Source organism: Lytechinus variegatus, chromosome 9 (assembly GCF_018143015.1).
Source record: "Lytechinus variegatus isolate NC3 chromosome 9, Lvar_3.0, whole genome shotgun sequence".
In the NCBI taxonomy this organism is placed as follows: Eukaryota; Metazoa; Echinodermata; class Echinoidea; order Temnopleuroida; family Toxopneustidae; genus Lytechinus; species Lytechinus variegatus.
In genome coordinates, this window is record NC_054748.1 from 30,908,667 (window position 1) to 30,922,722 (window position 14,056).

The 14,056-nt window shown below is 38.8% G+C and overlaps 1 protein-coding gene across 1 annotated transcript in view; it reads right to left on the reverse strand.

The window, feature by feature from the left end:
- LOC121421733 (tetraspanin-9-like) overlaps nt 1-11,418 on the reverse strand; it is a 37,487-nt gene extending 26,069 nt beyond the window's left edge. The window contains exon 1 of the mRNA XM_041616516.1: nt 11,368-11,418. The gene's annotated coding sequence lies outside the window, so the exon portion shown is untranslated. The remainder of the gene's footprint in view (nt 1-11,367) is intronic.
- Nucleotides 11,419-14,056: the final 2,638 nt, after the last annotated feature.

The following is a 14,056-nucleotide window of genomic DNA, read 5'->3' on the forward strand; positions in this document are numbered from 1 at the left end:
TCTGGCAGAAAAATTGCTGAGAAATGAGCAAAATAAGCACCGAATTGTATTTTTCTAAACAATACAAATACACTATCCCACATATGCCTTTTTGTGTAAGATATCATCAGAATTACTGGTTTTCAGCTAAGATTTCATGATTTCACAAAGATGGGTTTATTTCAATGTACCAGAACTATATCTATGATAATATTGTGGCATTTAACCTTGATTTTAAAGACTTTCTAATGGAATAATTAACTAATGCTTTCTTTTACCTTTAAGGTACATCACCAAAATTATCAAAGTCATGGTCACTGAAGTACTGGAGTGTTATCTTCTTGACTTCCACCTATGTTCCACTTTTACTGTGCAATCATATCCTTGTTGCATTAAGAGTCATATTACTACATGAACCAAATTCTTTTGAAAAGTGTAGACAGACATACTGAAACTGCTGAAAATGAATCAGAAAAGTCTGATACAAAAAGCTTTTCAATTCAAAAGTGATATAACAAATCAAATGAAGGCAACTGGGCCTACGTACAGTGCAATATAGAATGATGTGGGAAGAAGGGGGGGGGGGGGGGGGTGAAGGTTAGACTAAATAACTGGAGACGTTGGAAAGTTTTCAAAAATAAATTATATATAAAACTATGAAAGTAATTCCTCTTGAGCTCAATACAAAACAGTGTGGAGTGAATAGAAAAAGGGAAAATAAACCAACAAAAATTTACCACAAAAAAACAAAATTTTCTTGGTTTGATGGGGGGGGCGCTTTGCCCATCAATTATCATGCTACAACAAGCCTACATATTTCTTTCATGTCATATACATTCATTTAATAATGATCTATCAAAAATAAACAATAACATCATAAATTGGTGATTCAGTGAATCAATGTCAACATATTCTCTCTTCATTTTTTGTGGCAGCGGTGGGATAATAGGATAATGTAGACCTTCAAACGCTAACATTTTGGGATCACCTATCCTAAACAGTTAGCCAGCTGTTCCGACTACATCAAATGCACATTAGCTGACATCGGCTGACACTTGCCTGGTGATTACTGTAGCCTAAAGGATCCTGGGGTTGGGGTAGGTGAAGGAGGGTGGGGGGGCAAGTAGGATAGCCCTAACAGTCAACATTTTGAGAACCCCCCCCCCCCATTGAGACTAAACAGTGAGGTAGCCAGCTGTTCCGACCACATCGACTGCACATTAGCTGACCTTGACAGAACTTGTCTGGTCATTTACTATATGAGGGTGGGGTAGATGAATGGGCATTGAGGGCAGGTGAAAAAATAATTCCTAATTTTCAGGGGCTACTTTTTAGTCTACTGCCAGATTCTGCAACATTGGACAAGTTTAACATGGTACTGAATAGCAATTTTCCAGGGGCTTTTGAGCATTTCGGGTGGGCAAAATCACCCTGGACCCCTATGTAGGCCTACATTTTTCCAGGTTTGAAAAGATGGGGATAACCTAAGAACAGTTGTGTTTTGGGATGATCTATTCTGGAACTTGAGTTAGTCAGCTGTTAGGACCACATCAAATCCACATTAGCTGACACTGGCTGGGTGTTTATTGGGGCCGGTATTGGGGGTGGGGTAGATGATGGTGGTAGGGACGGAGGGGGGCAAGAAATTACCTGCCAAAAGTGCATGAATGTGACACCGGAGCTTAACGCTCTTCTCATTTCCCACAGATGGGGTAGTCATCAAGTCATCATCTAATGGATGTCTATGGATCATTATCAATAGCAAGTAAGTCCTTGGAGACATGAAGGGGCAGGGGGTGCAATGGAGGGGGCAGTTAAAACATGGGAAAACTACAAAAGGTTATTAAATACCAAAGCATAGAAACATCAATGTAGCAGCATGACAAAGTCAACATGACCATCGAAAATATACATCAAAGGCGAAAAGAGGTTAAGGAAGAGAAGAGTTAATTAGGAAAATGGGGGAGGGGGTCAGGAAGCAAGCAGGCATGGAAGTCAACTATATGGTTTATCTGAGTAAGGAGCGTAGGGTGGGGCCATTGATGAGAACAGGGGGTCCTGAATGGGGCACAAGGAATGAGGTGACTCAACCGGGGGTGCGTCCAGGAAGGGAACGTCTTCCGGAGCCCTTTGACAGGGTAGCGCGATGCCTAGTCTTGCCTCACGACTCCCAAAAATAGTATTTTGTTTATTATTTATATATATGGTTGAAAAAAGGATAAAAAGTAATAGATATCCAGGAATCATTATGGATTGATTATCAAATGATCTCACAAGTGTATCTTTATATTTTAACAATACTTTTTATCAGATTTCAATAGGTCCTACATGTTTTTATAATCATTATAATGAGTAAGGTTCTAGCCAAGTTTGGTGGCACCAGGCGGAGCCACCACTGAGCAAGGCAAATTACCGCCAGATCGTAGGTTGAAATTAGATGTGCTGAATTTTCTGAAAAATAGAACTAAAACTTGCTGAATATGTACCAATTCAATCATATTTCAAGCTAGCAAAGTCACAGTTTTTGCACAATGCGAATTCCACATGCATTATTTAGTCAAAAACTTGTGCAATTGATCTCGAGCAAAATTATTTTGTTTTAAAATGTCTGCATGATCTGCTTCGCAGCATTGCCTCTTCACATTTTACCCAGTACTAAATTGATCCTAGCTAGGAGTCTGATCCCCGGGATTGCCCTTGATAAGCCTTTTTAAGTTTGTATAATCCCCCACCATTCAAATCAATATGTGAATTGTTCTGAAGCTGTAGCAGCTCTCTTTGCATTCTTGTATAGGCCGATGTTAATATTGTCCTATGTTCGAACATGGAGCTATTAAATGTTGTTTTTTTAGTATGAATATTCAAATGAATGAAAAAAAGTTAGTCAATAATAACTGGCATCATCCAAAACTGATGAATTCTGTGGCTTGTCTGCTTATAAGATGCAAAAGGAATGGATAAGCATGGATACCAAAACTGCATTTCTGCACATTAGAGTTACTCCCCAGCCTACTGGAAAGAACAGTGTCCCACAGTGTGTGCCACAGTGTGGAACACACTGTGAAATCACCTTCACACTGTAAAATTTGAGCGTTTCAACAGTGTGAAATTACGTATTCTGACTCGACCATGTGAACACGCTGTGAACTGTCACACTGTTTGGGTGTCCACAGTGTCAAAATATCTTCACACTGTTGACTTTGAGCGTTTAAACATCGTAAATCACATAATCAGATTCGACCATGTGAACACGCTGTGAACAGTCACACTGTCGGGGTGTCCACAGTGTGAAAATATCTTCACACTGTTGAGTTTCAGTATTTCAACATCATGAATCACATATTCAGATTCGACCATGTGAACACGCTGTGAACAGTCACACTGTCGGGGTGTCCACAGTGTGAAAATATCTTCACACTGTTGAATTTGAGCATTTTACATTGTAGTATGTTCAAATTGTCCACAATGTGAACACACTGTGATCACACTGTGTGACTGTGTTCTTTCCAGCAGGGCACACCCCCATTCCTTTGTTCCCCCCACTGAAAATGGGGAGAACTTTAAAATATCAAAAAAGATCAACTTCCTTTGCTCATTAAGCTCAGAAAGGCTCAACTGAAAATACTCAAATCTACCCACCCCCCCCCCGCAACAGAAAATGGGGAGAACTTTAAAATATACAAAAAGATAAACTTCCTTTGCTCATTGAAGGGAAAGTTCACCCTGAAGAAAACTTTGTCGTAAAAATAGCAGAAAAAATAGTAAAAATTATTGGTGAAGGTTTTAGGAAAATCCGTTAAAGAATAAGAAAGTTATTAGAGTTCAAAGTTTTGGATTTGTGACGTCACAAACGAGCAGCTGCCCCATGTGTTATGTAATATAAAACGCATGAATTCCAAATTTTTTATGGTTCCTGATGACTTAATTATGTTTTCTATTCATAATCGGGTGTGAAATGATTTGTCTATTGATATACAAAAGGTACAATGAAAACCATTTTCAATTTTCTGAGAAAATGACATTTCATTGATTTTTTTTCCATTCGCTATGTAGGAATGCTGCTCGCATATGACGTCACGTCACATTCTAATAACTTTTTAATTATTTGATGAATTTTTCTCAAACCTTCGTCAATATTTTTTATTATTTTTTCTGCTACTTTTACAATAAACTTTTTGTCAGGGTGAACTTCCCCTTTAAGCTCAGAAAGGCTCAAACAGAAAATACTCAAATCTACCCCCCCCCTCCACAGAAAATGGAGAGAACTTTAAAATATAGAAAAAAATAAACTCCCTTTGCTCATTAAAAGATAGGCTCAAACTGAAAATATAAAAATCTATACCCCCACCCCCCACAGAAAATGGGGAGAACTTATAGAAAATGATAAACTTCCTTTGCTCATTAAGCCCAGAAAGGCTCAAACTGAAAATACTCAAATCTATACATTGAATCTCTATAATGGTGTATTTGTTCGGAAGCGGATGGTTGGTTGATTTTTAGAAATGTGAGCTATTTGTGCGAGTCATATAATAAACAGTCCAAAAGTGGATACTTGTTTGCGTGATCTCTGTCAAAGTCATTACAGCGGGAGCAAGAGGTCATTTCCACACAAATACTAATTTTTGTGTGTTTGCACAGAGCAATGAGGGTCAACGCCTCACACACGACATAATGTGAATAAGAAGAAAATTGAATACTTAGGCCATGGAGCTATTTCTGTGTTAATGGCTCCATGCTTTAAAGGCCTATGTTTATTCATGTTATGTGTAGATGCAATAACTGATTTGACTTTGGATAGTATTTAAATCTTTGTCAAAATGTATTCATAATTAGTATTTTCATAATCTTATTATTTTACTCATACAGCATGAGCACAGACAGCCAATAGTATACACTGTATGCCCATATTCTGTGTAAGGAGATTTTTGCTTATTGACAGTTTACATTATGAATATGATAAATATCAATGTTGTCTATCATTCATTTTGGGGGGACAATTCAACTTTGAATTCAATTTTTTTCTTTTTTAGGTATTGGACATTGTGTGCTTTGAAATATAGTTGAGCTACACTTTTGACAACAGATCTAGACAAACAGCCCAGGCCAACACTCTGAAAAAGGGGAGAAAAGAATTCACCCGACAACTCGGAAAAAAATGGGAAATGCATGTAAAATTCAAGGAAAAGAGCATGGATCATGAATAAATTTTCACACACCACTGCATAAATTCACACAGCATTCATTTTTCATAATTTAGCTAACAAACTAGAATGCTCCAAGCTTTTTTTAATTTGGAAAGTGGTATAGATCAAATTACTATCGTATTCTTTCTCTCTTTTAATTAAAACCAAAGGAAATACTTGCATATATTAATGAACTTTTGCTACAAGAACTCTATTAGTTCATAATGTTTATATTTCAGGTCAGAGTTGGTAGGCCTACCCCTTCACATTTACAGTTTATGGCTTCAACCATGGAGCTCCATGCTTCAACCACAGAAAGAATCTACTACATCACAAAAGGTAATGTAGACCAAAAGTACTGAACCTTGAAATGATTTTAAGCCTAAGAACTTGAAGTTCCAACTATTGACCAGACATTAGAACACTACAACCATTTCCATCTTGAAGGAAATTGTTCAGATGCGCGAGCGATTCCAAAAGTGCAACTTTTAAATCCTCCCCTCAAATTCTATTTACCCTCTACTACTTTCTGGTATGTCCATTTCTCTGGTTATTACCCCCCAATAAAAGATTCATTGGCCCTTGTCCTCTGGAGGGCTTGATGACAAGTACATCTTTGAATTTCTTTTCCTGATCCTCTGTAGCTCCAAAAACAGTTTTAACATTCCACAAATCCACTGGGGCATATCCACCTATCTCTCCCCATATCACTCTTTTATTGCTCCTCCTACTCTCTCTTCCTCTCTCCTTCCCCCCCCCCCCCCCGTCTTTCACTTCCTACGCCCCCCCTCCCACCTCTCTCTCTCTCTCTCAGCTCCCCTCCTGTCCCATAACACTAAGTGGTTTCAGACCGCCTCGAAGTTCGCCAGTTCCAGGTATTCTCTGATCGGGAAATTTACCCCGATCAGAAAATACCAGGTATTTTGGTAATGTGAAAGCAAGCTACGCGTAATCTCCCCGAAAGAAAATACCCGCTAAATAGTAGGTACTTGGCGAAATTACGGGAACTTTCGCGGGGATTTTTCCAAGGTCGCAGGTATTTTGGCGATGTGAAAGCAAATTACGGGAACTTTTAGCCCAGCGTGTCGTTGGTCGTCGTTGGGCGCGGGAGCTGTGGGTGGCTGCTGGGCTAGTGATTTTGAATCTCGCGCCTTGCCTGCTTATCAGACCATACTGCGCATGCTCGTAACTTCAGGAACTTATCCCGAAGGGTATGTTTCAGGGCGGTGTGAATGCAGGAATAATTAACGGGTATTTTTCAGCCTAAAAAAGTTCTCGTAATTTAACGGGGATTCTTGTGATCGAGGCGGTTTGAAACCACCTACTGGAGATTTCATATTTTTTTCAAGAAAATCGTCATGTCCCTTTTAATTTTGCCTCCATTTTCATGTCCGCCTACTAGCCCTAGGTATCATCGCTTATCAAACAATTCTTTGAAATGCTTTTTTTGGTCTGATTTTACTTGTTTGGCATTTATACAGTGCGTATCAAAAAAAACGGGACAGATTTGAAAAGTCTATAAAATTTTAGTTTCAAATCATTATGTCTTTATTTTGGTGTTAATAGGTGCTATAAGGTCTGGTCTTTCAAATGCTATTAAAAATTTTTAGTTTCGTTCATGCTTGAGCGAACACGGGACGTTTTTATTGGGGGTTCAAAAAGAGGCTTGCGCCAGAATTGCAGAATATGAGTAATATGATGATCGGACTTCTTGCTTATTAGCAGACTTCCTCTTTACCTTTTCATTATCTTTGCCATAATTTTCAAATCATGCGGTCAAAATTCATTTTCATATCTATTTATTTGCTTGAATTATTCTGTTATTTCTTTTTAATATGCTCTCTGTTAGCTTTGAATATTCCTTCTTCAAGCTAAAATTATTTTTTTTCAACCGAATTATGGGAGAGCATGGATTTTTAAATTCAAATCAAATCCTTTCATTATGTGCTACAAAGATTATGGTGCCTTTTGAACAAAGCAACACAGATGGGTGGGCGCTCAGGTTGCTCCCCCCCCCAATTAAAAAAATCATGACCAAGAAAAAAAGTGGACAGGAAATAAAAGGAAAGATAGAAAGTAAAATATGATATTTTCTGAATATTATGTCAAAATCTATCACAGAATTTGATATTGTAATTAAAAAAAGTGGGAATATTTGCGTGCTCACTTCGCCCACTCACAACTTTTTAATACATTTTACCTGATCTGCCATATCTAGCTCCTTCAAATTTGACTCAATACACCATTGCCATTGAAAGACATGAATCCCTTCCTGTGTTTCCTGTCAAGCAATTAAACTTGGTCAAGGAATTAATGACCCATTGATAAATAGATTCATGTCTTTTAAAGGTACATAACATTATTTGTTTCACATAATAAAACGATTTTAATAATCACAAGTTCCCCAATTAATCATTCAAATCTTCTTGCTTGGGTTGACAAAAAAAAAATTCTTTTCTCAGTTACTTATGAAGGAAAATTAAAAGGTAAGAGAAGTTTAAATGAAAAAACAAAATAATTCAATTAAATAAATAACTTTGTAAATGAAATTTGAGAGCATAATTCGAAAATTGTGGCACAGATAATGAAAAGGTAAAGAGGAAATCTCCTGATTAGCAAGAAGTCTGATCATTGTATTACACAGATTCCGCAATTCTGGCGCAAGCCTCTTTTTGAACCCCCAACAAAAACGTCCCGTGTTCGCTCAAGCATGAATAAAATTTATTTTTTTAAATTGCATTTCAAAGATAAGATCTTAGAGCATCTATTAACACCAAAATATAGACATCATTATTTGAAACAAAAATTTTATAGACTTTTTAAATCTGTCCCGTTTTTTTTGATACGCACTGTATAGGCCTACATTTATATAAGGTAAGTATTTTTTATGGGTGCTATGGGCTGACTTAGCCTTCAACCGAAACATCAGTCATTTTGGCTACTTTGTACAACCAACTGCTTGTACATAAATCTGCAACATTGAATGAGCTTTAACATTGCAGTGAATCGAGGATTTCCAGGGCTCATTTGAGCACTTCTGGGGGGGGGGGTGCAATTGCCCCAAAATCCCCGTGCAATTTTTTACCTGCTAAACATAATGTTATGGACAGTCCAACGCCAGTTCGTCCAATTACAAACTCATCTACTATCGTTTGGGCTACCATCAGTTCATCCAATACCCACATGGTCTAATTGCCACTTTATCCACTCACCATTTCAGGGTTGTTTTTTTTTGGGGGGGGGGCTTGTCAAGCTTTTCGGGGGAGGGTCCTTATTTTGGGGCTGACGACTTTTCTTGGACAAAATGATTTGGACCCCACAAAAGTCAGGCACTGGATCCAGTGCCTGTAGTTGTTGTACTAAGACCTCAAATGCACCATCTGCTTTTGGGGATTCCAATTAAACTTGACCTCCAACTGAATGCCTTGGAAATTACAAGTCAAACATCCCGAGGAATATGATTATCAGCTGTTCAAGATGTTAGATTGAGCTGTTTAGGATCCTGCATTCCAAATAGATAAATGGACAATCCAGCTATTCACATACATACCTTCACTTACCGTATGCTTCATGACACTAAATTGCTTTTAATAAACAAATGCAACCAGAAACAAAAGTAAAAGGGGTCATTTTGATCCATGCCCTAATCTTTTAAGCAACAGAGAAGACATAATATCATAACATATTTGTGAAATGACCACTCTTGAATGGTCAAGAACAGATTCTGAATGCAAGTCACTCATACATGTATTTGGTCAGTTAAAAATATTCATGGAGGAAAAACTTTGAAATGACTTATGTGGTGTTGCAAGTTTTCTGTCCCTAAATCAATCATATGTCTTGCAGTTAATTGCAGATTAGTGATTGATTGCTTAATTTGCTCCTTTAAACAAGAAGTTTAATCTGACTTACTACAGCTAATATTAATCTATCAATTGTAAATTTGCAACAAAATATTTGCAATATATCACAAATATTTTCTTGCAACACCCCCATAATATCATAATACGTTCCACTTTATTTGTCTTCTGAAGAGAAAGTTCACATCAGGGTTAGATTTCAAATACACTGCGCATATACGTGGAAGAGATTCTCAATTAAAGGAGAGGTTAGGTTTCACATGTGAAAGAGGCATTTCTGGATTTGGATGGCAGATTGCTGATAAAAGTAAACCCTGAAATTATAAAATAAGCTCACAAGTTGCAAAAACAGCAAATTACTTTTGGGCTTTAGTGCAAGAGGTAATTGGGAATTTGGAGAATTAAAATAGCCCCAAATCCAATGCAGAATCCCCCACCCTTGTGTGTTCATACCGTAAACGAAAGGCTTTTGTATACTTCAAATGTGAAAGAGGCTCAATTATGATGCCCTTCACAGTAGTACGAGCTTGAAGTCACAATTCCCTGGTTGATCAATAGATTTGCGTGGGTCATAATGGGATCAAAAAGTCAAATATTTCTAACTTTATAGTGCCTCCCTCTGTTTGGAGTGTGTAGGAGGGTGAATGGACACACCTCCATTGCTTGTGGAGGCTTACACTGTAGGGCCTATATTTATTTTTGTTCAATAAAACTATGGTTTATACTACAATTTGAACTGCAATTTGATATTGCAAATTTGCAATAATGGGCTGAAAAGCAAGTGTTGCCATATAGAAGAAAATATTATTTTGTGATCTTTTAATAATAATGATAACTGGCATTTGTACAGCACCATCAGATCTAAAAACAATCTTTTCCAAGGCTAAGTGATATTATTACTATTATCCTGGCTTTAGCTCAAGCTGCCTTTCAGTGCTCGTGCATTCAAGGAATTAATCCTGCCAGGTACCCACTCACCTGGGTCGAGTGCAGCACAGTGTGAATAAATTTCTGTAAGGAAAACCGGCCATGACTAGGACTCGAACCCACGACCCTCTGTTTGAAAGTCCTGAGACAAAACCACTATACCACAGCGCTTTTCTGAAATTAGTTTGCATTATGGAAACAGCAGCTACATATTAAAAGGGTACACTATATTTTACTTTCAAAGGATTGTTTATTGACCAAGAGGATATTTAATAGATGAAAAGGATACCCCTAAAGATTATGTAGATACCAAAGGGCCGTCTGCATCAGCCCGAGTTTTCAAATTAGCACGCTATTTCTGATCCCTGCAAATTATCCCGATCTGAACAATCTCGAGATTATGTGTAATGAGGACGCAATTATCGCGCTAGTTCGCTGGATTAATCTCTAGATTGCACTCCCAAGTCAACTTGGGATCATTTGCAAAATAGCGCACTATTTACAAATTATCCCGCTAATTCGCAGGTGCAGACACACTCAGGATTATTTATTCACGGTGTTAGACCATAATGCACCAATACCCCGCTCGAGCAGGAATCGCTCTTCTTGAGATGGTGGAAACAGGGTTTCTTGAATCTCGAGATCAATCGCAAAGAGGGCAGATCAGGCTAAAATCTCGAGATTGAGCAAACTCGGGCTGGTGCAGCACCGCCTACTGTTGAATACATCTGAAGTTGAGAGCACAAATACAACTGGCCAGCCAGTCATCCATCCAGCCAGCGAGATGTAGCTCCTCTTTGAGAGCCTCACATGTATTCTTTGATTGTCATTGAGCAACTGTTCATTAGGCTGTGAATATCATGGGGCACCCCTTCAGTGATCATACAGTATCAAAACTGGTAGTTTAAATTAAAGGGGTAGTTCACCTTGATGTATATGTAAATTTTGTTTTAATGATAAAAGTAGATCAATACAAAAGAAAAAAAAATAGTGAATGTGTGGTAAAACCAACCATAGCCTGTTGGGCAGTGGGAGGAGGAGGGGGGAGGGAAGGGAAGGGGAAAGCAAGGGGATGGGTTGGGGAGGAGAGGGAGAGGGGTTAAAGAGGGATAGGGGTAGGAGAGGGAGGGGAGGGAGAGGAGAGGGGTAGGAGAGGGGACGCGAGGGAAAAAGCAGGGGATGGGTTGGGGGAGGGAAAAGAGGGATGGGGTAGGAGAGGGAGGGGGAAGATGAGGAGAGGGTAGAACATGAGGAGAGGGGCAAGGAGAGAAGAGTGGGGAAGAGGGTGGAGTAGACCTAAAAGGGGTGGAGAGGGGGAGGGGGAGAAGAGGGGAGGGGAGTAGAAGAGGGGAGGGGTAGAAGAGGGGAGGGGTAGGAGAGGATGAGGAGAAAGGAAATGTACATCCACGCAGACTTACCTTGAATTCACTTGCAATAATTTGCTTGAAAGATGAGAGTATACTTGAGCGCTGATCAGAATGAAAAATATAAAAGAATCAAATTAGCAAAATCCTTCAACAAAGCATTTTGTTCAATTTCAGACATGAAAGTATATAGGGCCTGCATGTACATGTAATTTGGATTTGGATAAATGAATACAAAACAATGTAAAAAAACATATAAAAAAACAGGAAAAAAAACGATGATCGAGGAGATAAAAGAGAAAGGAAAGAAAATAATGGGAGCATCGTGAAATATGTTGTGATATGACAAAATCTATTGCAAAATTAGATTTTCAATTCAAGGAAGTCAACTTTTTGCTTGCTCACTTCGCCCACTAATGACTTTTTAGAAACTTTCTCCCATATTGCAATAATTGGCACCCTCAAAGTTTTTTACTCATTGGGGCCTAATGTACATGTATGTTACTGCATGTACATGTATGCTAATCCATATCTTCCTTAAAAAGGGGACAATTTTCATAAGAAGTAGAGGTATGGGTCAGGAAACTCAAAAACCCTCCCCCCTCCCCATCTAAACCCATCACAGGTTGATAATATGAATCACAAACTCCACTACCCCTTTCATAAACCCAATTATGCGGCTAATAGCAGCATAATTCGGTCGTAAAACCGGAGGAGGACAAGAGTTATCCGCATTACTCTGATGCTGCTATTATCCGCATAATAGCGGCATCGGTATAAGATATTGAGTTTATGAACGCATTTCCAAATAATGCGGATAATTGCCATGGTGCGGTCACAAGGTCCCCCTTTTCCAACACAACCGCATCGGAGGGGGCGTGTCCAGTTGTCATGGCGATTATCCGCCTTTTTCAGGACGGGCGCTCGTAAAAATAATGCGGCTTATTTTCGGAGTTTATGAACGCAATTTTTATTGAATTATCCGCATTACTCTTAGGCGGCTAATTGGAGGATAGGTTTATGAAAAGGGTATAAACCCATCACAGGTTGTTAATATGAATCACAAACTCCAACATGAGTCTACTATTCTAGTTGAAGTTGACATGTTTTGGCATGACTCCCATTGACCTTTATGTATCTGTCAAAATAAACCACATTCAAATCCACAGGAAAAAAATAAGGTAACATCATTATGGTATCATGATTCTCAAGGAGATTTCAAAATTAACATCCACCCATTCTAACTGAAAATAGGGATGATTATTGCAAGAATATGTAGAGAAAAAAGGAATTCCCAATGGGAGTATGCAGTAAAGTTATGAAGAAAACTCAAGAAAATATCATCAAAATCATACATACATACATACATGTATGGTAGGCTTTTATGAAGCTTTTTCATAAAAAAAACAGAACCAGTCATCCCGGGGGGCCACTTCCATTCATGAGTGGATACCATGCGCGACCATGGGGTCTCGAAAAGCACCCTAAACACGTAATTTCCATATTCTGAAAATGCACCCCTTAACAAGTATTGGCGTATGAAACCCTACCCTAATCAAGTATTGGCGTGTGAAACACTACCCTTAACAAGTATTGGAAACAAAACGATATGAGCTGTAAGCCCGGGGGGCCACTTCCATTCACGAGTGGATACCATGCGCGACCATGGGGTCTTGAAAAGCACCCTAAACACGTAATTTCCATATTCTGAAAATGCACCCCTTAACAAGTATTGGCGTGTGAAACCCTACCCTTATCAAGTATTGGAAACAAAACGATACTCTTGGCAAATATTCCCTGAAATGAACCCCTAAACAAGTACAGGAATGTTTTATTGTTACGGGTCCTTCGGTCGTTGGCTTTACCTTATTTGGTTTAGTACGACCTCACCTTCTACACCTCGCGCAAATAGGACTCTAAACACGTAGTATTGGGGCAAAAGGACATCCTTTATAAAACAGTTTAATTTTGTTTTATCATCCCTGCAAATTCAACCCTAAAAACACGTAATTTTCCTAGCGAAATAGATACCCTTTTTTCATTATTTTTGTGTTTTTGACACCCTTATCACGTTACGTACGTAACGTGCCCTATCGTGAAAAGGACATCCTTTTTACGTGTTTTTTTGGTCGCGCATGGTATCCACTCGTCAATGTAAGTGGCCCCCCCGGGCCAGTCATGCACAACTTTAAAGACACCTTTACGAAACATAGCTGTAGCCGAGAATGGGAAGAGCGTGGTTCATCACTGGTTGGTAGACAAATGATGGATGTAGTGAAGACCATTGTATGTATATTTTTTAAAGTAAGCTTTAAAAGATGGATATGGATGGGGTGATGATGATGATGCTTCCTTCTGGTACTTTTTGCAACTTCTATTGTTTGCCAGCCTCATTATAGAAAGCTCAAAGTTGAGCTGGGGTAAACTTTGGAAAGAGCACTATATGAATCAAGGTTAATAATAATAAATAAAAATAATACTCCGCACCTATAGCGCTTAACACATCAAAACAATGTCTCTAAGTGCTTTACAGATATATTACCCCGATCATCGGATACTTGCATGCCTGCATACAATGTATGCACCATCTCCACTCCCGGGGGAGCATTCCAACAAGAGTTCCAAGACTCAATTGCTACATATACTACATAGGCTTTCGCATCCTACAGGGTACCCATTGAACACCTGGGTGAGAGTGACAAAGTGTGGATTGACGCCTTGCCAAAGGACGCTAGGCCATGGT